This window comes from Neovison vison, chromosome 10 (genome assembly GCF_020171115.1).
Source record: "Neovison vison isolate M4711 chromosome 10, ASM_NN_V1, whole genome shotgun sequence".
NCBI lineage: Eukaryota > Metazoa > Chordata > Mammalia > Carnivora > Mustelidae > Neogale > Neogale vison.
Genome location: NC_058100.1, coordinates 72,957,142 through 72,984,646, shown reverse-complemented (window position 1 = coordinate 72,984,646; position 27,505 = coordinate 72,957,142). Strand labels below are relative to the sequence as shown.

Sequence of the window (27,505 nt, the reverse complement as noted above, 5' to 3'; positions counted from 1 at the left end):
GAGCTGACTGTAAGAGGATCCCTGGGTGGATGCTCTGTGGGGTGGCTCTAACAGGTTTCTGTATTTGCTGCTGATTGCTTAATTAGACACCTACATAGTGCTCTCTGCTAATGACCACATCGCCCAGGGAGATGGTAGATAAAAGGGTGGGTAGCCTGAGAGTGCCGGGTGCCGGCCTCAAGGACAGCTACCTGAGAATGGGGGCAGGAGAGGCAGTGCATCACGGGGTTTCCTTGGGCCAGTCCAGACTAAAGACTAGTCGAGAAGAGTGAGTGTCTTCTCTGCCGGGACGGAGAAAAGAAGCAGCGGGCTTGGAGCCCGTTTCTGTCTCCAGCATGCACATCCTGTGTGAGCTTTCAACGCTTGGCTGTGGTTTTGGCCTCTTGAGAAACAGGGAGGGTCATCTCCTGTGTCTAGGCAGTCACCGAGGCCAGATGAGCCCAGGCTTGTGTGCATCTCCGGAGGTAGGCGCTGGGAGGTGGAGAGCGACCAGGTGTGTTTCCAGGCCCCTGCAGGGTAGGTTGGAAAGAGGACCAGGTAGGGTGCAGAAGGGCATCACTGAGCCCTGGGAACTCCAGCCAGACAATCAGGAGCCCCTCGGGGGTTTGAAGCAGAGCTTCGATAATGGGCTGACAGCCTGGCTGCGAACATTTTGGAGCTGCTCAGAGGGTGTGGGAGACGCAAAGCACGCAGGTGATTCTCTGCCGAGGTCTGGAGGAGTGGCTGGATGCAAGTGTTTGTGGTTCCTTGGTGCCTGGCCCTAGCACTCTGCAGCCCATCCTCCCAGAGCCAGGGCTGTTGGGCTGGGGGTCCTAGATTGCTACTGGGCTAGCCGGATAAATATGTGCCAAAAGCAGGCTGCGTGGGGAAGGTGCCAGGACCCAGGTCAATGTTGTGTTTGTGCCGCCCAAACAATGCCATGCTTCATGGGCTCCCGAATGTCACAGCCCTGTTGGGAGGCGTGGAACCGGGCCCCGGTGAGACCTGGCTGATGGGAAGCACAGGGCTGTGCACTGTGGGGGAGCCGGGGGGATGGCACTCCGCTCCTGGGGGACCTGGGGGGGGGTGCGGGCATCCTGACTTTGGGCTGACTTTGGCCTCATTCCTGCCATCCCAGGAAGGTCTGAATGCCTCTTGAGGATGGAACTGGAAGAGGCTGCAGGACTGTTGTATGAGGCGATCTCCCCTGTGCTTTTGATGGAAATACTCATTTCTGCCCATTTCAGAGGCAGCGTGGGGTTGGTAAAGATGACCAACTGTCATGGGAACTTTGGGCCTTAGGGGAAAGACTGTGACTTTTGAAGCTGGGCAGGCCTAGATTTGAAGTCTGCCTTTAGAACCCACTAGCTGTGTGACTTTGGGCAAGCTAGCTAACAGCTCTACTGCTCCTTCCCAGGAGCACAAAATGGGACATTAGGGCCCTCATTGCCATGGGTGATTGTGATGTTTTCTCCTAGAAGGAAATAAAACCAGTCCTTTTGCTGCATAACCTCAATGCTTTTATGTTGAAATGCAGGAAAAGGAACTATATTCAGTTTCACTCAATAAACATTTTTTGAGCAAAGGTATTTTTCAATTTCAAAGAGTCAGTGATTTTGTGTCTTTAAGAACCCTTTGGAGATCTTGGAAGGAAGAAATATTTGAAAACTCTATTATATTTGGCCATTATCATTAGTTTTCGGTTACCCCCTCAGAAAGTCTTTATCTGTTTAGTTCCAGACCTGGAAACAATGCGCGGAGGCAGAAAGTGTGCTTGACCACATTCTGCAGCAGTGGAAAAGGCGGCCCTCAGAAGCAGTGAGCGTCTCATCCCTGTGCAAGTTCAAGTGGCAGGTTCGTCTTTCCTAGGTGCTGGAGAGAGCTTTTCCTGCTTTGGATGGAAGGGCAGATTGCTTAGTACTGAGGTCCCCCCTAAACATGGGAGCCTCTGATTCTGAGATCACCCGAATTCCCCAGCTGAGGATCCAGGTTTCCCTCCTGTATTAGGTGAAAGCATGAGTGATTGGGATTAGGGGAAAAGCCCCTCCACCATGGGGCTTCTTGACTTCCTTCTCCAGAGCAGAGCCCCTTTTATTTGGACAAGATTGACTCTAACAGCTTTCCTGGCCCCTAACTGTTCTTCACTATGATCAAAGGCTTTGCGCCTGGGTGCCCTCTTGCCCTGCAACGTGTCTGAGAACCAGCTTCTATTCTGGGTGGATCTTTCCCCTTTGTTCCACACCATCTCCAGTAGGATGGGGGGTGAACCGTCAAGCAACTATTTATGGCATTCCTGTTAGATGCAAGGCACTGGTGTGAGAGTGGAGAGGGAAGGCAAGGAATGAATAGTCCTAGTCCTGCAAAGGCTTCAGTCTCTCTTCTGGAAACAAGTTTGACCCAAGCTGAAAGTCAGTTGAGGGTAAAAGGCTGTAGGACAGGACAGTGGAGTGCTAGAGGGCAACAGTAGGCATGCTTGGGAGAGGACTAGAAAGCTGGTTGTGGGCTGAGGCACTGGGATAAACTGGGCTGAGTGGATTTTGGGCACCGATTACTATCAGGTGGTGGACTTGGGTGGGAGAGAGAAAAAGGGAGGTTACGAGCCTGTTTGACTGGGAAGGTTCATGCTGACATTGATAGAAGTAAGAGAACTTGGATGGTGAGCCCATTAATAATTGACCGTGTTTGACCTGTATAGGTTGCAATAGTCAAATGGTACCGAATAGTTTCTGATGAAAGGTTTCCCTCCTGCTCCGTCGTGGATCTGCTCCCAGCTCCCTCCTCAGAGGTGACCACTGTTATCCGCTTCCCGAGATGCTCTAAGCCGGTCTAAGCTAAGATCCACGGACCAAGTCCCACCCACCACCTCATTTGTTAGGACCCAAGAGCCAAAAGTGGGGTTTATATTTGAAATGGCTGGAAAAAAACAAGATTTTTGATTCATTAAACTCATATGAAGTTCAAGTTGTAGTATCCACAAGTGGAGTCTTGTTTACGGCCACACTCATTCATTTGTGCTTATTTGTTTAGGCTAATTCATTGATACTCATTTGTTTACACTAATTGATTCATGTTCATTTGTTTATGCTGACTTGTCTACGTATTGTCCACGGCCGCTTTTGTACGACAAAGGCAGAATTAAGGATTTGCAATGGAAACTCTATGGCCCATGAAATATTTACTGGCCCTGAAAATATTTACTTTCTAACCCTTTACATAAAAAGTTTGCTGACCCCAGCTCTGTAGAAACATACAGATGGTTACAGATTATTTCTTAACCCGTATAGTAGCATATTAAGTTAATCACTCTGCCCCTCACTATCCTCATTTACTGTATCTTGGTGTCTGTTCCACATCAATCCTATAATATAATTATTCTATGCCCTGACTAGGGCATGGGGAATCTTAATTTGATTTTAGACGTGCTGAGTTTAAGGCAAAGACTCATTACTCCCAAGGAAAATGCTCAGTATGTGGTTGGGCTCCAGAGAACTGAGGCTTGGAACGTGGAGGTGGAGATGGGAGAAGCACCTGCAGGGAGGTCTTCCGTGCAAATCTGTGACGTCCGTGCAAATCTGTGACATCAGCCTCTAGCTCAAAGAGTTCCCTTTACAGAAGCGAAGCATTGCATTCTGAGCATGGTACCGTCAGCTCTGGGTAACAGTCAGATGAACATAAAGACCAGGAGAAGCATTAAACTAGCACCTGGAGGAACAGTAAATACTACAGGCAACTTAGGGTTACCTTCCCGAGAGAGAGGGAAGCTGGTGACGGGTGGTGTGCGGCAGTGAGCAGAGTGGGAGGGCAGTGGATCTTTCTTGGGGCCTCCCCTCAGTCCACCCCCTTATACCTGTCACCTTGTTTATATTGTTACTCTCTTGGGTGGTGTATTTTGTCTCATTTCACAACCCAGGAAATTGAGACCCAGAGACGGTAAATGATTTTTCTCTCAATCAGTGCTTCAAGTGAATATCTATTTGTATTAAAATGGGATTCCATCTAATATTTTTTTTTTCCCATCTGACTTTTAAGTCATCCAAGAAGCCAAATCAGGTGGGAGTCACTCCCCAGCTTTGGCAAGCCATTTCTTCTTCCGGGCCTCAGCTCCTTCATCTGCAAAATGGGGCCGTTGTCCTCATGCTTTCCCTTCTCACTCTCATGTGGCTTAATCCTCTTGTGGGTGAATCGTAAGGTAAAGGGCTGGTTTTGGTAAGAACCAGATGCGGAAATTCAGAAGAGGAGTAGAGAGGAAGGTGAGTTGAGCAATCAGTATATGTCGGATTGGTTATCCGGAATCTGATGTTAGGAAAGTATTCCTTGATGTGGAGGAGTCCAGAAATCTCTGCTCCTAAACTGAGAACTTGCCCATCGCCCCTCTGTCTCGGCCCTGAGGGCTACTTGGGGCGGGGAGAGAGGTGGACAGCGCCTGACAGGGCCCTTCATGTGTCTGCCAGGCTCTGCTTGGCTCCGCTTGAGGTTTGGAGCCGCAGCTAGAGGGCTGTCTGAGGTTACCAAGTTGCCGGCAGGGTGGGGAGGGAGGGGGGAGGAAGGGCGGGTGAGCCATCAGACCCCAGGAACCGGGGGTGTGAGTGTGTTTATATAGGACTCAGCCAACCTGCAGTTTCAGATTTCAGACCCCCGCTTTATCAGGAGACTTTCCCCTGGTTTTCAGTCCATGCTGGAGCCGGGAGAGAGCTGACACCAGAGCCGTCCTGGAAGGCTAGGGCAATTCTGGATTCTCCAGCTCTCTCCCTGACTCCTTCCTTCTCATGGGAGCTGTATCGGTCACCCTTGGCAATTTTCTCCAATCTGGAGGGTTGTTTCCTTCCTTCACAATCAGCTGTCTGCGTCTTCCAGTTGGTTCCTGACCTCTAGCATGGAAGGTAAAATCTGGGGTCCGGGGGCCCTAGGCTAGGAGGAACCGGGGCTGCCCAGGCTTCCAGGGCAGAGGACTGTTGGGAGGGGGGCAGGATGCACATGTTGGGCAAAGAAGAGTGGTTTGCAATGAGTGAGACAGAGAGAAGGAAGGAGGGAGGCAGGAGGGAAGGGGGAGAGAGAAAGAATGTGTGTGTGGGCGTGTGTATTGGAGGGCACTTCTGTTATATTTGGAAAGCAAATTTTCTTTTCCTTCTTCTTTCATTTAATTCTTTTCTCTACCAACAAATAAGAATGTCCCATGAATGTCCATCTTCCTTGGGAGTCTCCCATCAAAACATTAGGAAAAACCTTCTGACTTCCAGAATGTGACTGTTTCCTCACTCGGAGGGAGGGGGTCCCAGAGGATGCTTAGGGACATGGGTCTGTCCGGGAGATAGGCATCTAGAGGGCTAATGCCCCCAGAGCCTGCCTTGATTTTTGCAGGCGCTTGGAAGCTAACTGTAAGCGCTGTAGCTGTTTGTGTGGCAGGAAGGTGTCACCGGTGGGAGGAATTAGCCTGAATCAGGCGAAAGAGCTCAAAGCTGTCAGAGACAAGTGCCAGGAGCCTTTTCTTTTCAGCGTCTCAGAATTGGGCAGGATGCAAGCCAATGCCTGAGGCAAGGTGGGTGGGTGAGAGGGCGGGTGGGGGGCTTGGCATTCCTCCCAGAAGTGGACATTTGGATGGGGAGGGGATTGGTGGGTGGCGGGTAAGGCTGGCTGCATGGGTCTGCCTCCCCAGGATTTGCATGGTGTATCTCAGTGGCCAGGAGCAGAAAGCAGAGGCCTACCTCCCATGGGGGCCTGGGGAGTGGGCAGCCTGCCCTGGCTGCTGAGACCTTTTTGTACAGTCATGTCCATGGGCAGCACACGCTGGGAGGGAGGATCCGGCAGGGATGGCGGGAGGGCCAGACCCATGAGCCTGGCGAGAGCCCGGAGGTAGCTTTTGAAAAGCAGATTTAGGGTGATGAGATAAGCATTGGAAGTGGAGTGTGGTAGAGTGAGCTGGAGGCAGAACATGGAGTAGGTGGGAAGGAATAAAGAGAGGGGCCTGGGGAGTCCTAAGCTCTGGTACCTTCCAAAGCTGCAGGCAACCGAGGAACCTCAGCCCTCAATACAGATATGACCTCCGGCAGGTGAGAGAACGAGGGTTTGTCTACTGACTTCTGAATGAGACAGACGGAGCAGAAGTGATGTGGGCAGGACAAAGGATGGTAAAGACACATTCTCAGCAAGGAAATGGCTAGTGCAGTTGAATCTGGGATGCAATCACACAGCTGTTTATTAGGCAATATAATGAATGGGTTGTACAGTATGATTATTTTTGAAACTATGGGCATTTAAAAATTATTTTTATTTACATCACCATGTACTTCCAAAGAGAATTCCAGTGTCTTTGAATATTTGACAGATGGTGTGATGTGTAATATTGGCCAACAGATAGCAATAACCCTTCCTTTATTCAGCTGTGCAGAGCTCCCCGGCGCGGAGCATGCTTTCACAGACACTCTCCCTTTCTGGCTCTGAGTTCAGAAGATGTTTACCAATTGCTTTCCTCTTCTGGGCATGGTGTTAGATACTGAGGTCCAGATGTGGACAAGATCTGGTTCTGGGGGCACCTGGGTGGCCCAGCTGGTTAAGCGCCCAACTTTGATCTTTGGCTCAGTTCTCGATCTCATGGGTGGTGAGAATGAGCCCTGCATCAGGCTCTGCACTCACCTGGAGTTTGTTTGAAGATTCTCTCTCTCACTGCCCCCCGCACTTGTGCAAGAACACACACACACACTCTCTCTTTTTTTAAAAAAAGATTTTATTTATTTATTTGACAGACAGAGATCACAAGTAGGCAGAGAGGCAGGCAGAGAGAGAGAGAGGGAAGCAGGCTCCCTGCTGAGCAGAGAGCCTGATGTGGGGCTCGATCCCAGGACTCTTTGAGACCATGACCTGAGCCGGAGGCAGAGGCTTTAACCCACTGAGCCACCCAGATGCCCCCACACTCTCTCTCTTAAAAAAAAAAAAGACCTGGTTCTGTCTTCAAGGGTCTCACAGTCTAACTGCAGTCCCATAAGGAAGATGGAATATCACTCCGACCATATATGCCCCTTAACCACTCACTCACCAGAGCCTGCCTTTATCTCTCGGGTCATTCTTGACTCTGTGGGGCAGATTGCCTTTTTTCCTCTTCTCCCTGGCTTATCTCGACAGGCGAGGGGACTGAATAGTCAGGGGCTCCCCAAAACTTGGGACGTTCCACATGGAGATCGATGCTCCCTGAACACTGGGTTTAGGAACATGGCAACCAACGTCTGTTCAGGTCTTTGTAGCTGACAGCGTGTTCCCATAGCATGTTTGTTGATTCCCCCTATCTCCCTCCCACATTTGCCCAGCTCAGGTCTCCTGGGAAGGTGCGATCTCTAAACCTTAGGGTCTTCCTCTTAATTTCCAGGCTTCGGCTAAAAGGGGCATAGAGAGGTCATCTGGCCCAATGATGATCAGTTTTGGGTCAGTGACAAGAGTTTTCACCAGTCTGAGGTGGAATGAGAGAAATAGAGAAAACATACTGATTTTTTTCCCCCCAGAAAGCAAAATTGTATTCAGTTCAAAGGTTTTCTTTTAGGGACAGAAGATGTTCTTCAATATTTATTCCGGGGTTATGGCTTTTTTCTTCTTTTCATGAGCTGGTGGTGAGAGTAGATGGTAGTCGGGTTTTAAAATGTCCTTATTTGGCAAAATAAAAAAGTTGGCAGCCTCATAGTGGTTCCTTAAATTTCGTTTTTTGAAATTTAACTCGTGCACGAAATCCAAAAATCTTGCTTCCAGGCAGGACCTTCTCCAAACAGATGAGAATCTCCCTGATAACAGCTCTTTTGGGTGGATTCCTGAAAACCCAGACTCGGGCCTTGTCACCACTGTTCTTTCCCTGTGGGTCCTTGGGTTGTGATAAACTCATAATGAGTCTTGGTTTTCTCATTTTCAAAAGTTGTGGGAGGGTCTTACCTCCCAGACAAGGCCACACTCTGGCAAAGGAATGTGCTCGCTCTTCCTCTTCCCCTTTATTCCAAGAGTCAGAGTCTCCCTTTTCTGAGGGGCTTCAAGATCAGGCTTTGCCAATTCTTATTCCTGTAGTTATCTTTTGGAAATGAGGGAAGTCATTTTCTATCCTTGGAGGAGAGCAGGAATTTGTGGCTTGGATTTTGGGAGCAGCAAGAGGTCTATTTCACGTTTGGTCTCCAGTGTCAGTCATTCGGAAATACCCCTTTCGGTGGTCAAGAGTTAAGGGCATTTAAACATCTTGCTATGAGTTTTTGAAATGGTGGCTCTTCCTGAACTCACAAGAATATCCCTGGGACTTTCCTAAGTCTACAGGCTCCTGGAGCCATGAGCATGTCTGAGTCTTCCACCTTCTGAGGAGTCAGGCCCGGAATAGCAACAAATCTGTGGGAATCCCCAGGCAGGCCCAGCTGCCAGCCTGAGTCATGTGGTTGGATGTGCACATGCGTGCAGACCTGTAGGGAAGAATGCGTGAAAGGGAAAATCGGTTTGAAATCATCCTAGACTTTGAGCTAGACGCTCATTTTGAGATTTCTTCTAGGACCCTTTTTCTGAAAGCAGATGCCAAGGAGAGAATTTTCTGATTGTCTCCACTTTCATGTTCTGAAACAAGAGCCTTCCTAGCCTAGGAAAGCAGTTGAGGTTTAACTCGGGCTGTTAAATTTGGGGGAGTGAGTAGCATGGCCTCACTTCAAGCTTGCCTGGGGCAGAGGGAGACACAGAACAAGCTGGTGAAAAACTCGGGAGCCTCAGGTTCTGACCTGCAAGACCAAGGCCAGGTGCGTGATATTCTCCTCTCCAAGAGACTGCTGGGTAGTGATGGGTCAGTAGGACAGTACAGCCCTCCAGAACAGTGCTGGAGAAAAACTCACAGCTGTGACTGACGACAGACACCACAGACCTATTCAAAGTAGCCACAGGGAGAGAGACAAAGTGATAAAGGACCCAGGAAGGGTCAATTAAAGATCTCTGCCACCTGAGCCGTTTCTGTAAGGTAGAGACCTCCACAGTGTCTGTCTGACGGCGCTACCTGGGTGTGGAGCAGGCAGGTGATGGGGACACGACGGTGTTCTCAGCACATCTCTGGTCACTGGTGATGGTGGCTTTCCTTAGGGAGGCCTTCACGAGGATTTTGTCTTAAACTATGGATAAATTTGGGACACAGAATCAGAGTGTACAGTCAAACTCCTGGAGATTAGGATCTCTTCTGATGTTCAAGCCCAAAGGGCAGAAGATGTTAACCACTCAGCATGGCTTTTTCTGACTATAAAGGTCAACGGGAACATGACTGGGACATTCAAGATGTCCTTGTCCTTATCACAGTGAATACTGTGGAAAGCAAGCTCTGGACTCCAAGGCCACCTTTGTCTTCAACTGGCTGCATGGTCTTGGGCAACTCAGTCCGTCTCTGGGCCTCCTGATTCCGCATCTGTCAAATGAGGGAAGTGAACTTGATGGCCGCCATCCCACTTAACTCTGCGCACCTCAGTTCTCCATCTGATGGACAGCAGGGCCTTTCCCAGAACTTCAGGGAGACTCGTTGCTTCACGAGGTGGGGTCTGCAGGTCTGTGTCCAGCAGCTTCACGTCTCTCAGGAGGGTCTGTTGGCTTGAGGTGGCAGGATGAGTCAGGTTTTCTTACGACAGCAGATCTGGGGTCAGAACCGAGAAGCCTACTAGGATGATTGTGCCTCAGAATGGGTCAAGTCCCTCATAACCACCAGTAAATCCCTGAAATGCACAGCTGGAGCCTAGAGATCTGAGGGAGCAACTGCCCAGTATCGTTCACAGTTATTGGCCAGGGCTAGTTTCCAGTTGTAAAAGCCTGGGGGCCACGAAACAGCATCAGGAGAAACACACCAAGCCTGTTCCACCGCGTGCTGGACGGTCTTGTTTCTCCCCCCAGAGCAGCCCATCTTCATCATCTTTTTCTTCCTTCTTTCAGCCCCTCTCTCTGCAAACTTTGGCCCCCTCCATCCCTTCATGTTCCTTGAGGCTTGGATACTTGTTCCCCTAGGAAGGCCTTTCAGGCGTGGGTCGCACAGGTGGAGTTGTGGGGTGGTAAAGGGGTAGAGAGCGGGTGGGAAGTGCAGTGAGGTGGGGAGTTGGGTGACGTGCTTGGAATATTGAGGCATGTCTGTACCTGAATTCCAATCATACAACGACAGCACATGGCCTCTGCCTGCTCTGTTCAGGTGCAAGGACAGTGAATTCTTACAGGCTGGTGGGCTGGTCTTTGGATCCTCTCCCTTATCCCATGCCAGCTTGCATTCCAGGGACCCGGCTCAAGGCTGCAGGAACCAGGGACCCAGGAAAGATCCAGATTGGAATAAGACAATAACTCTGGTGGCTCTCCCGAAACCCCTGTCTTCAGGGTCCAGAGGAACAGTATAGACCATAACTGGTCATCTGAACTCCTAGGGCCTGTGGGTAACATGATGCGTGTACTATATACTACATCAAACCTCAAGCAGGGTCTGGAGAAGCTCCAAAATCAAACATATTAATCTTCCTGCAGCACGGCTTATCTAAAGCATCACATAACTGGGACAAAGAAAAGCTATGAAGACTCTCATGCCGGTTCAGGTCATGCTTTGTTGCTAATTAGGTTCGAGTTCGGTTGGCGTCCGCCATGCATTGAGTTAGGAAAAAATGATCAACTTTTAGATGTTTGTGTATTTGGGGATGCTGTTAAGGCACTGGGGTTCTGGCAGGCGAGAATTCTACCACTGAACCACCCATGCTGCACTGGGGTTCTGGACTGCCTTGTAGAATCCTCTCCGGTGGAATTAGCATTCCCATTTCACAGAGGAGGAAGGTAGGGCTCAGAGAGGATTAGTGACTTGCCTAAGGCCATTCAGCCAATATGGGCAATTTTAGTCCAGAGCTGTCTGCGCCCAGAGCCAGGCTTCTGCCTCCAAGGTATGGCACACTTGACCTCTCTAGCAGCGAGTGAAAGAGAGTTGAGGGTGGGGGTGGGGGCACTCTGACTTTGGCGATGGCTCCAGTGAGGGAAGTGCTTTCTGCCCTCTGATAGGGATCGTTTATTGGCTTGTTCTTATTTATACATTGACTTGTGGGATCCCAGTAGGCTACAAGCTCAGAAGAGAGGAAGCTAACGTTCAGTCAACTTTGTGGCTTATAAGAAGAATCCAGCTGGCTTCACAGGGGCTGAGAGAGCCAAGAACAAATGGGGTCAGATTGGGTTTAGCGAGAGAAGCATCATCTGCAGTAGAAACAACCCCCGTGCAGAACCAGAGGAATGCACAGCGCTTCCTGCCTCTCCACCCGTTGCCTGACTGTCGAAGTCTTGCCTCGAGTAGGGACTGGTCTTCCAAGAAGGACTCTCTGGAAGGATCCCAAAGGCCAGATATGGGTGAGAGTGCAGCTTGAAATAAGAATTCAATTAGGGGGTCTCACTGGTCTTCATTAGCAATGTGAAAAAAGGTCAAAGGAAGTGCTAATTTAATCTGCTGAATCATATGCTTTTAACCCTTCATTGGAAAGATGGACATTGGTCTGTTATGGGGGCAATGGCCCCTCCTTCTACTTTCTGTGTGCTGTCAGAGGACAGCTGTGGTGCCTGGGCCATCGCTAGGTCAGATAAGATCTGAACTCCTAAAATCCAGGCACGCAGGTGTCCATGGTGTTCTAGTGAGGAGCCTGCCACCAGCAAACTCTGCTCTGGTAAGGGAGTGGCTGTGCCATGTCCTTCACTAGGAAGATAGCCATTAGGAAGGGTGGTCGGTTTGTTGCCATAGGAACAAGGAACATCTGCTACAGCAAGATGAGCAACTTCTCTCCAACTAGAGAACAGAAAGGAAAAAAATATATATTCTTAAAGGGACCATTAGCTCATGGTACTGGTGCCAGGGAAGTAGTTTATCTGAAGAAGACCCAAGGGGCAGATCAGACCCCTTGGCCTGAGAGCTCTGTGAGACTCTGGGGCAGCAAAAGACCCACATTTGCTTTGGAAAATGCAGGAGAACAAAGACAAGATTTTTTTTTTCCCTGCCCTGGATAAGGGCTGTCCTCTGAGAACATGTCTCAAAGCTGAGTCGGTTTGTTGGCCCAGAACTCCCCGCCTCCCTCTGTCACCTGCCTCCTTCCTTGGGGATCTTAGCTCCCCTCTGTGGTTGCCGGCTCCCTCCTAAACATCCCAGAAGCTTTTCTAAGCTGAGTAGTAGCAAACTTTCCTGTTTTCTCTGACCCTTACCCTCATCCTTGTCCACTCTGATGGCCTCATCTCCGGGTTGGCCTGGTTTTCTGCGGCCCTTGGGCAAGGATCCTAATCCCTTTCCTTCTTACTCCACTTACCTTCCTTTTCTCCTCCTGTCAACCAGCTGCACAGGGCTGATGAGATGCTGGGTCTTCCAGAAGTCATCTTGCCCCTCTTTCGGGTGTCAGTTAGGACTTCTGGTTACATGCTTCTGAAGCTACTCAAGACAGCTTAAGCCCCAAAGGGGATTTTATTGTAGGGGTCAGAGAAATGTCTGGATCCCAAGAACAAACGAGAACCAAGAAGCCAAGTGCCACAAGTACGGTGCTGGTTTGCTCTTCTGCCTGTGTTGGCTTCCGTCTTTCCTCTCACTGCAGAGAGACTGCCCAGCTTCATGGTCCGTGTACGGGGTACAAAAGATGGCCTCCAGCGGCTCTCGGGCATGCCGGTCGAGAAGGACCTTTCTCAATCGCTTTTCTCTCTCAGTCCCAGTTCCCAGCCCCGGAGAGAGTTTGGGTTGGGTTGAAACCAGGTGGCTACCCCTGTAAGGAAGCCTGGCATCAGCTTTAGGAACACAGCTGTTACCATGGTGACTATGTGGGTGTTGGGGTGGAAACAGTTTCTATGAAGGGGGGTTACTTTCTAGTACATGTTAGCCCTTCGTGGGCCTCCAAGCCTAGAGGACCTTGGCTTGAAGACTTGACACACCCCTGACCTCCCTTGTTTATCTCTTGGCCTGCCTGATCATGGGGACTGGTGGGTACCTAGTCGGTAGGCCAGCAGTACAACTGAAGGCACCCAGGGCATGGTATGGCGTCAGTGTCATTCCCTGTGAGTGGGAAAGGCATACAACCTGAACCTAGAAGGCGGGTCAGTCCCCCATCTTACCCACAGGTAACACTCTATCCTTTTAGTGAAGTCCTTTATAAAAGATTTTATTGTTCCATCAAACACCAGGGCGTCAGCATCTAAAAACCTCACAGTCAGAAAGCCCACTACTATTTCTAAACCCAGTTATCCATAATGTAATTGAATCCATTGTCCTTCATTCCATCTTGGGCGTAGGCGTAGGAGGAGGACCGATGCCCATCATCTTGTTTAAGTTAGGATTGAATCAGTGACTATGAAATCATCCTCTCACATGAGAGAATGGGAATTTGGGCCGGGGTATAGGGGATTTGGATTTCTGGCTGGCTGCTGCCCTTTATCGAAATGAACCTCAGAGAAGGGCCGAATTGTACAGGTGCCAAGTGATATACTCTTTTCATGGCACTACATCCCTTTTTGTATCCACCCTCCTTCGTGCCTTTCTTTGCCAAACCTCTCCCCTCCATCTGCTGTAATGGCAGACATGGAGCAGAAGTCCTGTGGCTGGAAGGAGCAGAGGGGAGGCAGGTCCCGCTTGGCTCTGCTCTGAGACGGGCCTGTGGGAGGGTATTGGAGAACGGAGCACTTTCCTCTGATCTCGCCTGACTCCCCTGGAGCCTGGGAGGTGGGGGTGTCTCCGAATGGAGCAGAGGGAGGGCCTGCAGGGGCCCAGGAGCCCGGCTATTTCTGTAACGCAGAACACATCTGCAGCCAGCCGCAGAGAAGGTCAAACTCTGGGCGCAGGGCTGGAATGCAAGGGGCCAGGCGGCAGGGAGAGCTGCGGTTTCACCCCTGCTGGCAGCTTGGAGGGCCCCTGCAACGCCCTTCCCGGGAAGGTGGGGCTGGTGGGGTGGGGCGGGATTCTGTCCCTGGTGGTGATGGTGTAGGGCATCGGAGTGGGTTTGGAGCATAGCGCAAAACCCCAATACCTGTTGCACGGAGGTAGGGAGGAATGTAATTCCAGGTATGGGAGCGATGATTCATGCTGTCTGCCATGGGCAGTATCAGGGCAGGCAGAGCGCGTGTGAAGGGAAGGCAAAGTCGTGCTAAGGGGAGGCAGGAAGGGTCAGACCAGCACAGGTGAGTGAATGTGTCGGATGCTCAGAGATGCGGACAGGTGTGGGCCCAGCTTACCGCGAGCCGTGCAGTTCAGCTGCAAGACCCTGCCTTCCAAGACCCTGTCTAATTTGTATCCGTGGCCTTTATCTTGATGAAGTCCCTTCAGTTGAATAAGCTTCAGACCGTGCAGGAGCGGGCTCAGCCCTGGCATCCCCGTGCACCAATGTTCTACCCGGCTCTCATTCCCTTGCTGCCACTGAATTCGCACAGCCCTGTCCTCGAGACCAGCTCCTCCCGGTGTCTTCCGTGCTTCACCCATCCCCACGCAAGCTTGTGTGTGCTTCTCAAGAGTCTGTGTAGTTAGAAAGTTGCCCTGGTTCAGTCCTGCCTTTGTCACAGAAAGACCATCTTGGCTAAACGTGACTTGGCCACCCTGCTGTTGACCTGCCTCTCTGTAGCACCTTCGATGAATAATCTGCTGGCCTGTGCTCCTTCTTGCGCTGTGGGTCCTCCCTAGCTGAACCCAGACCTCTGTGATGGGGACAGGGCTCCTGGTGGGACATTAGCCCGAGAGAGGGGCTTTTCTTGGAGAACCTGAAGAGCTCTGGGCTCCGTGGCCCCTCTCGTCGCTCTCATTCACGCTCTGGGCGAGGTGATTCTCCGTGTCCTGCCCAGTGGGCTCCAAGGGCCAAGCACTTGCCTGCATTATATCGCTGGATGGGTACAGTACTATAAGCACTAGAATTTGGATCTTCTCCATTAACTCCTGCCCAGTGGTGTAGTCCTGGAACTGACTTAACTTTTCGACTTCCCAGAGTGAGATGACCCAGGAAAACAATATCCGTCTCCCAGTTCAAAGTATGCTAGGGGCAGGCCTCCTCCCACCTGTGATTCTCAGGTGTTGATGATTCTGGCTTCTGAGGATGGGGGAATAAGGGACCACCACAGATGATCACTTGGGCCGAGGTGCATAGTGGCTTAAAGGCACGGTAGACGAGATTTAGGAACCGCTAAGTGCCATCTGTTGAAGAACTTCTCTAGGAATTATTATTAAGGATCCATTCTTAGGTAGCAACATGCGAAGGGGCTTTATAGTCCAGATTAGGCCATTGTTTCCTATGAATGAATTGTCCAAGACAGAGGCATAGATGAGAATGATTTCTGGCATTTACTGGTTATTTACCAGGTTCCCAGCACCTCTCTTAAATTCCCAACCTGTATGATCTCATTTAATCCCATGACAAACCTGTGAGGTAGGTACATATATTACCCCTTTCCACAGATGGGGCAGTGAAGGCACAGAGAGGTTGACTTACCCGCCCAGAGCCCCTTAGTCAGTCCCTGGTGGAGCCAGGATTGGAACGGGGGCAGTCTGACGCCAGAGCCAAAGTTCTCAAGACTGATGCAGATTCAACTCAGTAAAAATAAACTGAGGGATTAGTTTGTAGGATGATGCATGAGAAGGGAATTTCAAGTTGCACAACTAACATGAAGTGGGAAGAGCGCCGGCTTTGGACTGTGTCCTGGGCTGTAATCCCTGCTCTCTTACTGCCTAAGCCTGTAGCTCCAGGCTACGTACCTGACCTCTCAGGTTCCTGCTCCATAGGCAGCATCCCAGTACCATCCCTGAAAGTGAGGCAGAGAATGTGCTTGGGGAGGTGTTAATTTCCTTTTCGTTTCTGTGCCAGTTGTCAAGTCTTCCTGGGGAGGGTGAGGAGTGATGTGGGAATTCAAAATTAATTCTTGTTTCTGGAGGAAAATGTCCAGCCAGGCCTCCAATACCCGATCTTTTGGACAAGACTTTCTGCCAACCCCATTTCCTACTGTTCCATCTTGGGACTGCCCTGAGTCAGAGGAGAGCCGGGTGGGAGCGAGAGGGGCGGGGCTTCAGGCAGCTCTCCAGGCTCTCAGGGGCCCATCTTTCTGCATCCTCTTTTTTCCCCTTCTTTTTAAAAACAAGGATATTCTTTTGCATAACCACTGTACAGACGAACAGATTTAGGGAACTTAACCTCAATGCATAGTATCTAACATACAGTCCTCATTTAAATTTTATCAGTCATCCCAATGAAGTCATTAGAATCCAAATCCAGGACCATGTCTCTTTACCTCCCCACTAATCTAGAAGAACTCGCCAGCATTTTTTTTTTTTTCTTTTTGGTTATACAAGCCTCGAGGTTTTTTGAAGCGTGCAGGGACCCTCCCTACCCCTTTCTGGGCCTTGTCCAGTCTTCCCAGCTCCCTCCCAGGTCCTCCTAGCCTCATCCTGGAGCAGGGCTGACTAAGGTGAGGGACGGGGAGTCCCCTAGTCGGTGCAACATTGAAGGGGTGTCACAATACTCAATTATCAAGAGTGGTATTTTAAAAAATCAAATTAGAGCTCCAATTTCTTTCTTTCCTTTTTTTTTTTTTTTTTAAGATTTTATTTATTTATTTGACAGAGAGAGATCTCAGGCAGGCAGAGAGGCAGGCACAGAGAGAGGAGGAAGCAGGCTTCCCGCTGAGCAGAGAGTCCGATGCTTGATCCCAGGACCCTGAGATCATGACCTGAGCCGAAGGCTGCGGCTTAACCCACTGAGCCACCCAGGCGCCCCTAGGGCTCCAATTTCTTAAAGAACACAGTATCAACAGTTTTAAGTAAAGACAGGATCGATAGCCCTAGTGCTCAGACAACAGGGAAATTCAGTAATACCCATCCGGTTTCTCTTTAAAACACATCATTTATCATGGATCTTTTTTGACATTTTTATTTGGAAACATATTCCATGAATAAAATATTAATCAATTTTGATCACTGAGTTTTTAGCTGGCCCTTACATTTCATGCTCCCTTGCCCTGCAGGGCGGTTTTCCCTCCTGTCATCCAGTCCTCAGGACAAGGGAGGGAGAGAGGTGGGGCTCCCAGCAAGCCACTGTTCTTGTGCCCTAGCCCTAGCGGTGGAGGAGGGAGGGTGGGGCACAGTGAGTAGAGGAGGGAGATGTGGGGTGCAGAGGCCTGGAGCCCAGCCGGGTCTCTGGCCTGGAGCCCTCTAACAGCTTCCAGCTGCTTCCACACCCACCAGACTTCCTGCCTTGGGAGTGGTGTTTGGTTGTCCCCCTCCCCCTTCTCATCAAACGTGTGATCTGATTAGATCCTTGGATCCAGTCATCTCTAACAGTCTCCTCTCTCTTAACACTGCGTGGTTCCCCTTAATCCATCCTCTTCTGACCCTCTATCTGCTCCTGTTTTCATCCGTCCTGGGAGCCCCTTCCGGCTCTGTAACTGACCACTGTCCAAGAGCAGGCACCTGGGGCAGGGTGAGTACCCCGACACTGGGAGCTGAGTCAGGGCGGAGGGACACAGGTGGGGGGTCAGCCCCATTAAGGAAAGGTCTGTGGCAACAGGAAAGAGCTAAGGACTGAAGTTAAGAGAGCCCACCAAGGTCTAGCCTTCCCTCCCATAGGGCAGGTTGCTTTTCTTGGCCAAGACCCTTTATCTCCTGGAACTTCAGGGGTTTTGTTAAAATGGGAGGTGGTAATATTTTTCTGCCTACCTCATGGGATCATAAAAGAACCAAATAAGATAACGATGAGAATCATCAAGGGTTATACTTCATATTTTCTCTCCTATCATAAGACAAATAATCCCTTATTTTTATTAAAACCATATTCAGATCTGCTACATTATTCTTTTATTTTCTTTTTTTCTCTGCCGCATTATTTAACCTAACTCCGTGAGAGGTGCACAGGCTGATTCAGAGCCCATACCCTTTCCTGCCTTGAACCAGCATTTCTTTATTTATTTTTTTTTTAGATTTTTATTTATCTATTTGACAGAGAGCACAAGCCAGGGGAGAGGCAGGCAGAGGGAGGAGCAGGCTCCCAGATGAGCAAGAAGGAGGAGATGCGGGTTAGATCCCAAGACCCTGGGATCATGACCTGAGCCAAAGGCAGATGCTTAACCAACTGAGCCACCCAGGCACCCCTTAAACCAGCATTTCTGTCCGACTAAAGCGGGTCACTCGCAGAGCTGGAGCCCCTGCTTCTCCCCACCCCCCACCCCACAGCCCATATCCCATCACAATGTGAACAGAACAGGAAGGACCCAGGAGTAGGTTTTGGGCTCTTTTGTTTTAATATTTCAAATGAAAGTTTTTGTACTTTATGGAGTTATAATTAATGTAAGATAAACTGCATCATCTGTTTAAAGGATAAAAGTTGCTGTGTTTTGTGAAACTACAAGCACAATTCACCCCCTGGTTTCTTTCCTCCTCTCAGAAATCCCTCCCTCTGGCCCTCCTCCCTACCACCTCTGATCTGCGGTCTCTGCAGGTTAGCTCACATTTTAAAATTTCATATAATGGAATCGTAAGTACATATTTTTTTTTAAGATTTTATTTATTTGTTTGACAGAGATCACAATTAGGCAGAGAGGCAGACAGAGAAAGAGGAAGGGAAGCAGGCTCCCTGCTGAGCAGAGAGCCAGATGCAGAGCTCCATTGATCCCAGGACCCTGGGATCATGACCTGAGCTGAAGGCAGAGGCTTTAACCCACTGGGCCCCCCAAGCGCCCCAGTACACATTTTTTAGTTGAGGGACCTGGCTTCTTTCACTCAGCATAATTATTTTGAGATGTGTCTGTGCTGTTGTATGTATCAATAATTCACTCCTTTCTATTGCCAAGTCTTCACCCATTGTATGGATGTAACACATGCACTAGATTCACCTGTTCGTAGACATTCTTTTTTTTTTTTTTTTTTTTTTTTTTTTTTTTTGTAGTTTGGGGCTCTGGCAAACAAGCTGCAATGAACATTTGTGAACAAGTTTGTATGGATGTATGCTTTCATTTCTTTTGGGTAAATACCTCAGAAACAATGGATTGTATGATAATTCCATGTTTAATTTTTTTTTCTTTAAGATTTTATTCATTTATTTGACAGACAGATCACAAGTAGGCAGAGAGGCAGAGAGGAGGAAGCAGGCTCCCTGCTGAGCAGAGAGCCCAATGTGGGGCTCCATCCCAGGACCCTAGGATCATGACCAGAGCCGAGGGCAGAGGCTTTAACCCACTGAGCCACCCAGGCGCCCCTCTATGTTTAACTTTTTAAGAAACTGCTGAACTTTTCCAAAGTGGATGTACCGTTTCCATCCTCACCAGCAGTGGATGAGTTCCAATTCACCTACCTTCTTGTCAACACTTGGTATGATTAGTCTTAATTTTAGCTATTCTGGTGGGTGGGTGTAGTGTTGTTTCATTGCGGATTCAATTTGCATTCCCTAATGACTAATGACGTGGAGCATCTTCTCATGTACTTTATTTGACACTGTATATCTTCTTTGGCGGGGTGTCTATTTAAATCTTTTGCTCATATATTTTTTTATTGTGTTGTTTGCCGCCTTCATGTTTAGTTGTAAAAGTTCTTTATACATTCTAGATAAAAATCTTACATCAGTTGTATATTTCACAAACATAGCCCCTTAGTTTATGGCTTACCAATTTCTTTTGAAGAGCAGTTTGCTATTTTGGTGAAATCCAGTTTATTGATCATTTCTTTAAAGCTGGCAAATTTTGTGTCTTGTTTAAGAAATTTGCCAAGCCGAAAATCACAAAGATTTTTCTCCTATGTTTTCTTCTAGAAATCTTATAGTTGTGGCTCTTACATTTTGATCTTGGTCCATTTTGAGTTAATTTTTTTTTAAAGATTTTATTTATTTATTTGAGAGAGACAGTGAGAGAGAGCATGAGCAAGGAGAAGGTCAGAGAGAGAAGCAGACTCCCCATGGAGCTGGGAGCCCGATGCGGGACTCGATCCCGGGACTCCGGGATCCTGACCTGAGCCGAAGGCAGTCATCCAATCAACTGAGCCACCCAGACGTCCCTTGAGTTAATTTTTTAAGGTAGGGTCAGGGGGCTTGGTTTTGGCTTTGTTTCGTGTTTGGTATATGGATCTCTGTTTTTCCCGTAGCATGTATTAGAAGGTTGTCATTCCCTCGGTGAATTGCTTCTATACTGTTCTGGCAAACCAAATGACTGTATGTGCATAGGTTTACTTCTCGATTCTCTGTTCTGTTCCATTTATGTGTATATATATATATTTTAAGATTTTATTTATTTATTTGATAGACAAAGATCACAAGTAGGCAGAGAGGCAGGCAGAGAGAGAGAGGAGGAAGCAGGCTCCCTGCTGAGCAGAGAGCCCGATGTGGGAGTTGATCCCAGAACCCTGGGATCACGACCTGAGCCAAAGGCAGAGGCTTAACCCACTGAGCCACCCAGGCGCCCTATATATATATATCTTTATGCCAATACCACATTGTTTTGGTTACTTTAGATTCATAAAAATTCTTGAAGTCAGAGAGTCTAAGACTTACAACTTTGTACTTTTTTTTTCTTAAAGATTTTACTTTTAAGTGATCTCTACATCCAACATGGGACTTGAACTCACAACCCCCAAGTTCAAGAGTCAATGCTCTACCGAGCCGGCCAGGCACCCCTAACTTTGTACTTTCTTTTGAAAGATTTTTAGTTATTAGAGGTCCCTTGCATTTCCCTATGAATTTCCCAATCAGTGTGCCAGTGTTTACAAAGAACTTCCAAGGACTGTGTTCAATCTATAGAAAAATATGGGGAGGATTGATAAACTTATCAATTAGAGATCCAAGCAAAGAGGATATATCTCTTCTTATTTATATTTTATTTAATTTCTCTCAGCAGTGTCTTATAAATTTTCGTATGTAGGTCTGTCTCGCTCATCTTTTGTCAAGATTATTCCTTAAACATTTTTTTTTTTCACATTTCATGTTTTTAATCCTATTAGAGATAGTGTTTTTAAAATTTCAATCTTCATTGTTTGCTGCTAGTATATAGAGGCACTACGGATTTTTCTATATTGACTTTGTATGCTGAGCCCCTCCCCCCTTTTAAAAACTCAGTTTAACAGAGCAGGAGCCTGGAAATACCGAGGTGCTGGGCATTTGCATGATATGATAAGCATTTAAAGAGGCGTGTAACAACATCAGCATCTTTCCCTGTTTTAAGTCAATAAGTCATTCCAGCAGCAGCCCTGCAGCCAGGTAGCTGGGAGAGGGTGTGTGAGGAGGGGGTGGTATGAATCGGACCCTCCACCAGCAGTGCTCTGCTAGATTTCTGGGGTGTTCTGACGATCGGACTGAGTGGGAATGCAGTGCAGCCCCTTTAAGAGACTAGGATCAGGCAGCCAACAAGCCACTGGGAAGGCAGCCCGGGAGATAAGATAAGGCCCCCTGGGCTGGTTTCAGCCAGGGTCCTGAGCCACAGTGGCCGGGCTACTGATAGACAAACAGGAACCAGGGGTGATAAGGAGGAGATGCCGGCACTAGACCCAGGCTGGCAAGTCGCGGAGCAGCCGGCTCACCCACTAGGACCTGAAAAGAGAAGGGGGTATTCCTGGTGGGTGTTCCCCGGGGACGGCACTTGCATTCTCTTGTGTATCCTATATGTTTTTAAAACCCTAATAGACTATACCTAAAGGCCTTCCACGTGGGAGATGTTCAATAAATATATTGGTTGAGTTCCTTATGTTCTCTCCACTGATAACTTTATGCTCTAGTAAGATGTTCTGATAAGCATCCGAAGGTTTTGAGACTACCTGGCTTCTTGCTCAAGCTAGAAAAATCCTGGCAAGGACTTCCTCTGAAAAGCCCTGAGCTGTTCATTTGCACATATCTGCATAGATTTGCATGTGTCCTACATGTAGATACTTCCATGCTGGATTTAGATTTCCCCAAATCAGAAGCCTATTTTTAAAAGGGATAAAGAGGGGATTTGTCTCTACTCATTCCTACCCACCTTTCATCTGCATCCTCTAAACATGCAAAAAAATAATAATAATAATAATAATTTCTGCTGCTCTGACCTGTGAAGAAGACCACTCGAGCCTGGCATCCTTACTGTAGGTCCAAGCAGCCCTCTGCCTGTCAAGGTGTTTCTTTTCTTGGTGTCTCTTCCAATTCCTGGTTCCACTCTCCAAACTCCTGAGTGAGGCAGGGAATTATGAAGGTAAAGAAACACTCTAGCTAGCCAGCCAGGAGCTGAAATGCCCAGAAGTCTTCACGGATGGTGCCCTGTTACCTGGACAGAGAAGCCAGAGATGTGCGCACCTGCCCGAAAGCCCCTTCCTCTCACTTCCCATCTCAGGGCTTGGGATGCTAGGACTACCTTTGTTCTCCCTCCTCCAGGAGTAAATAAAAATATCATGCCCTCCCCCAGATCCCGGCTCCTCCATTGGCCTGCTAGGCAAATATTTCATAATGTGGGCTCATCCAATTGGGCACCATGCCAGAGCCAAGCGCCTCAGGTTGCCAGTGCGCTCCAATCAGGCGGGGCAGCCTGGGTGGGACTAGAGGGCTCCGGCTCTCCGCATGGGAGGCCGGCATTACTCAGGTGGATGGCATCGATGTGGGAGTTACCGCTTTGCCCGGGGCTGGGAAGAGGGGCCAGGGCTGTCCATCAGCCAGCGGGAGGCAGCCCAGCTCCGAAGGGGTTAAGGCTGGTCGGCCTGTGTGGCTGTTAATGATTGCTACCCACCAGGGACCTGGTAAGTATTAAAGGAAACCTTTTCCCTATTCCTGAGTGTGAAAGGAGTCAGAGTGAGAGCGCTTGGAGAGGGACCTCGGAGAAGAGCCAGGGAGTGAGTGGTTATCTGTCGGGGACTGTTTGCGTGGTTCTGGGACAGGTAAGGGGACTAGATAACCCATTACATCCGCTCCAGCAGGCTTTTGTTACAACGGGATACAGATTCTCAGCTTGGGGCCAGATTGCGGATCAAGCTGTTTATTAGAAGGAAATGCGGAGGGTCGGTGAACTACTTGGCACAGAGCTGAAGATACAAACCTTTGTCTGTCCTGCCGCCGAGACAATGGTTTTGTGGGGCCGCCCTGCGCGCAGAGCTGGAGCGGCTGCTCTTCCTCCCTCTCCGAGCCATTGTCTCCGGAGAGGGGATCTGGAGCTCTGGGCAGAAGCGCCTGGGCCTCCTGTGGGCTGATTTCCCGGGACCAGGCAGAGAGGGCCCAGCCTGAGAAGCCGGGATAGCTGTGGCTCACCCTTCATCCTTTTTCCTTAGAGTTAGGCGTGGAGAGAGCCAAAGGAGGATAGAACCGGTGGGAGGCAGTGCTGAGAGTTGGCAGGGGAGGGCGGTGGGGGGCGGCTCTGAAGTCATTGAGGGAACAAAGTTTGTCATTTGGGAGCCAGACAAATCCAGAAAAAGAGGACCAATTTTTGGGGCTTAGTTATCTCTCGTTCCCTTTCTCTCAACTTCCTGTTCAGGTCCTTCCCTCAGGCTCCAAAACATTAGTGCTCTTTGACCCAGGCACCTGCTGACAAGTCAGGAGCACGTGGGGAATGTGCACCAGAGTTCTGGGTTTTGCTGGAAGGGCAGATGGACTTTTTGCCGCTGGTGGTGGGGTGTGTGTGTGTGTGTGTGTGTACTCACGCATGCATATGTGACAAAAAATGAAAGCCTGCTCTGTCTCCAAAGCAGAAACGTTGACCCCCACTTGGCCAGGAGCGCTTTTGTCCCCTGTCTCATTCTTGGGAGGGGAAAAGTTTCCGTGACATAACGATGATGTTAGGTGACCCTGGAGGGGTCTGTTGGACAGGAACAGAGAGCTCCCTGTGCCCATCTGGGAGGCAGATTTGAGAGATAAGCAAACCCAGCCTCCTGGTGGCTTCCAGCCGCGCTGCCTCTGGCTGGGCTGCCCACAGGCAAACAGAAACCAGGCCCAAAACGCGGGAGGGGCCAGGCATCAGACCCAGCAGGGCCAGAGCAAAAGCAGCCAAGTTTCTGGGCACGGGAGCCAAGAAAGGGGGAAGTAGAAATGGGAGGAGCGGGCCACTTGTTGTGTTCTGCCCCGAACTGAGAACTGAGAGACAGAGCCACAACGGGGCACTGGCCCTTTCCGTGCACTTGCTCACATCGCCCACCTGCCCGTGGAGCAGCCGGACCAGCCGGCGCACCGTGTCAGGGGCCTTCCTGGGCGCGCACCTGCACAGGGGCCCCGCGCGCGTGCAGAGGGGCTTGCTTCAGTGCTTGGCTGGCTGTCACCATCCTGACACTTAATTTTTGAACGAGGGGACTGTGTGTTTGTATTTTGCATGGGGAGGCTGGTAAATTCTGTAGGTTGTCTTCTCCCCAGGCCCAGCCAGGATTTGCAACAGCCACAGAGCTGCTCACATGCTCCAGCAGATGTAGGCGGACTCACCTGTTACTCAAGTGTCACTTCCCAAGATGGGCTTCTGTCCTGGCGGGGAACAGCACAGCATCCTTCTCCCTCCCCTCCTCGAACTCCCCTCCATTCAGTTCCTCTTGTGGCAGCTTCTTGCCTAGTGACCTGCATGGCAGGGGGACAGGGGTGGGGACAACAGTGTGCCTTACCTGATTCCCTCATTCCTGTCTCCCTCTTCTCTTTCCTCCACAGGCCCCCCTCTTTCCTTTACCTGGGCTCTAGGCTGGGGTCTAGGCTTGGGAGGGCCTCTCCCCTTCCTCAGAGACCTTCTTCCCTTCTCTGGGCCTGGGAGATTAATGAATGCGCCCTGGCACCTGCTTCATGTGCTGTTTGCTTAGGAACAGACTGTTTCCCTGCAATTACCATGGGCTGCAGGTCTGGGTGGTGGGGTGGGGGTTGGGGGAGGTACAGGGGAAGGAAGACTCCCATACCCGCTGTCCCTGGTGGCAGTCCCTGTAGCTTTCCCCTTCGTGGTGGCTTTTCCTGCTCTAGACCAGAGGACCCTGCAGACAACCTCTTTTCTCCCCACCAGCCTCTGCCAAGTTGGCCAATCCAGGAAGGAAAAGGAAGGCCGGGGAGGAACAGGTCCTCCATTTTTCCCCCCTTTACTACCTCCCCTCTCCCCATCAGCTGGAGCTGCTGTACAACCTTCCCAGAAAGGCCTCCCCAAGCCCGCCCCCAACAGGGCTGTCAGCAACAATATTTTCAAACCTTGGAGGGGAGTCTTGATGCCTATGACTTAAAAACGATGGGTTACCCAAATTAATTTTGATGCGACTTTGAGATGTATCATTTTGCTTTACAGTGTTTTTAACTCTGTTGTTGGTGGCCGCGGATTCCCTTCTTCTTGGTTTAGCTGACGGCTAGAAGGTCACATGTGTCCCCTGAGGACCCTGAGCAGATAATCAGCTGGTAGACGGACAAACGGGGTTGGAAGTAAACGTTCCAGAGGATCAAAAAATATTAGAGCTGGAAAGTGGCTTGTAGTGGGCTCTAGGCCCACGCTGTTCAATAGACTGTCCCACAGCGGTGGGATGCGCTGTGACTGTCCTGTCTGATGTGGCCGCCCTGGCTGCTATGACCAGCGAGCCACCCAGTGAGACGTGGCTAGCTGAGGAAGTGAAATTTTACTTTTATTTCATTTCACGACTTAAAATGTAGATCGCCACCAATGAGTAATTGTTACTGAATTGGATGGCACCGCTTTGTAATAACACTACTTGTTTTATGTGATTCCTTTATTTTATTAATAATTAAAAACTCAGCTATTTGCTGAGCAATTGTTACGTGCCAAGCATTTTCCTCTGTGCTTTAAATTTGTGCTCTTGTTTAACCCAGTGACTCTAGTATCAGTCCATGTTACAGATGGGGAAACAGACCCAGAAGGGGAAACTGACCGGTACTGGTCAGCCACAGAGACTCCGGACTCTGACACAACCGCTCATACTCTTTTTCTTAAGGCTAATCCACACATTGTCCACTCTTTGTCTCTGCATGACCGCTGTCTTCAATAAGTCCTTTCCCTTCCAGACCTCATGTTTCCTCCCTGGGATGGCAGATGGCTGTTGCCCTCAGTCCACAGAGGGGGGAATATGGAAATGACTTTTCCTAGGTCCAGCCATTTTTTGGCTGGTTCCCCTGGTGGCCTGTGTTCCCAGACTCCCTCTGGATCCTCCCTACAGCAGACAGCAATCTGGGGAGCCTCCTCTGCTCTCGGAGCCCTTGGCAAGCTCATGTACAGGCAAGTTCCAGGCTCCTCAGTCCTGGTGGAAGGAGGTGTTCAGAATTTCCCACAATCCACCTGGGTCCCCCATGCTCATGACTCCTAGTTTAGGAGAGAGGAGCAGCTGAGCCCTCCCTGGGGGGCAGGGGCAGACTCAGCTCCACACCCCACATCCCGGGGCAGCTGAGGGGAACACCAGAGCTTTTCTGCCATCCCTCCTGCTTTACCCCACTAGCTGGCAGGGGAGGACTCCTTCCCCCAGAAGCAGTTGTCTAGGCTCCTGATTTTCTGACCCCATTGATTTATTGCTCTCCTCTTCCCCAGACAAAGCCCCTGCTTCCTTAGACTCTTATCAGAGTCCCCTGGCCTGTTGGGAGGGGGAGGGAGAGGAGGGACCACAGAGCAGATGGAACCTGCCTTCGGATCTCCCGCCCCCACCCCCCAAGAGGGATTTGAGGCTGAGCTCTCCTGCCTCTCTCACTCACCAACCAATATCCCAAAGCAGAATGGCACATGTCTGCTCTTCCCACTATGGGGGGACCATGGGTCTGCTTCTGCAACCCCCACAGCAAACAGCCTTTATGCTCCCACCGGGGGTCAGGTGTGGCCCCAGGCAGAGCAAGAGAGAAGCCCGGGCGGTAACAGCCGGTTCGCAGCTCTGTACCCAGGCAGGTGTTATCCGACTGACGTTTAGGGGTCCCCCGACCTGTAGTTCCCCGGGGTTACGAGTGAGAGGGTTGGTGGCTTTCATCCCCATTCTCTTGCAGCCAGCCCCCCAACGGGGGGGGGGGGAGCTGGCATCTACCCTCTGAATCACACAGCTCTTTCCCTCTTTTTTCCTGGAGACGAGGAACTCAGCTTGGACAAATAGCAGGAACTTTGTCTTCTCTGTCCTGTCACTGTAGCTGGGGCAACGATCTCCGCTTCCCTGATTTGGAAATGGGCCTTGCCTTCCTCCCTTCCTGCCTTCCTCCCTTCCTCCCGGTGAGGGCCAGACCATGGGGGCGGGGGAGGGGGTGTGCCTTAATTTTTTCGCTTTATTTCACACCCCTTTGTTCATCTGTGTTGTCTGCTATGGAAGGCATACTTATGTGCCTGGTTCCATTGTTACAAGGAGGAAACTTAGGTGCCGAACTTGACCCTGGCGAATTGCCGGACTGGGAGCCGAGAAGGCATTTGTAGCTTCTGAGGGTGCGGAAGGAGGCACATCAGCCTGGTTGCTTCGGTCTGTGAGCACTTGCTTTGTAAAGTTCTTTCCCTTGGGGTGGGTGGAGCGGGGTGGGGTGACACTGCTCTCTGTGGGACACCAGAACCAAATCTGCTGCGGTCAGGATGAAGAGAGTCCTTCCAGTGACCTTGCAGAGGCCCAGAAGCAGACAGCTGAGCCGCCTCAGCCTCTGAAGGGCACTAGTTCAGGTTCCAGCTCAGAGCTGGGGGAGGGGCTAATTAATTATTG

General features: G+C 50.0%; 1 protein-coding gene across 15 annotated transcripts in view; it reads left to right on the top strand.

The window, feature by feature from the left end:
- PLEKHA6 (pleckstrin homology domain containing A6) overlaps window positions 1-27,505 on the top strand; it is a 141,413-nt gene that overhangs the window by 61,713 nt on the left and 52,195 nt on the right. The window contains exon 2 of one of the 15 annotated variants that reach the window (XM_044267683.1): window positions 1,714-1,833. The exons of 12 other annotated variants lie outside the window; for them this stretch is intronic. The gene's annotated coding sequence lies outside the window, so the exon portion shown is untranslated. Of the gene's footprint in view, window positions 1-1,713; window positions 1,834-17,258; window positions 17,382-22,684; window positions 22,778-27,505 lie in introns of those variants that run through there. 2 more of the 15 variants (XM_044267684.1, XM_044267682.1) reach the window with 2 other exon arrangements.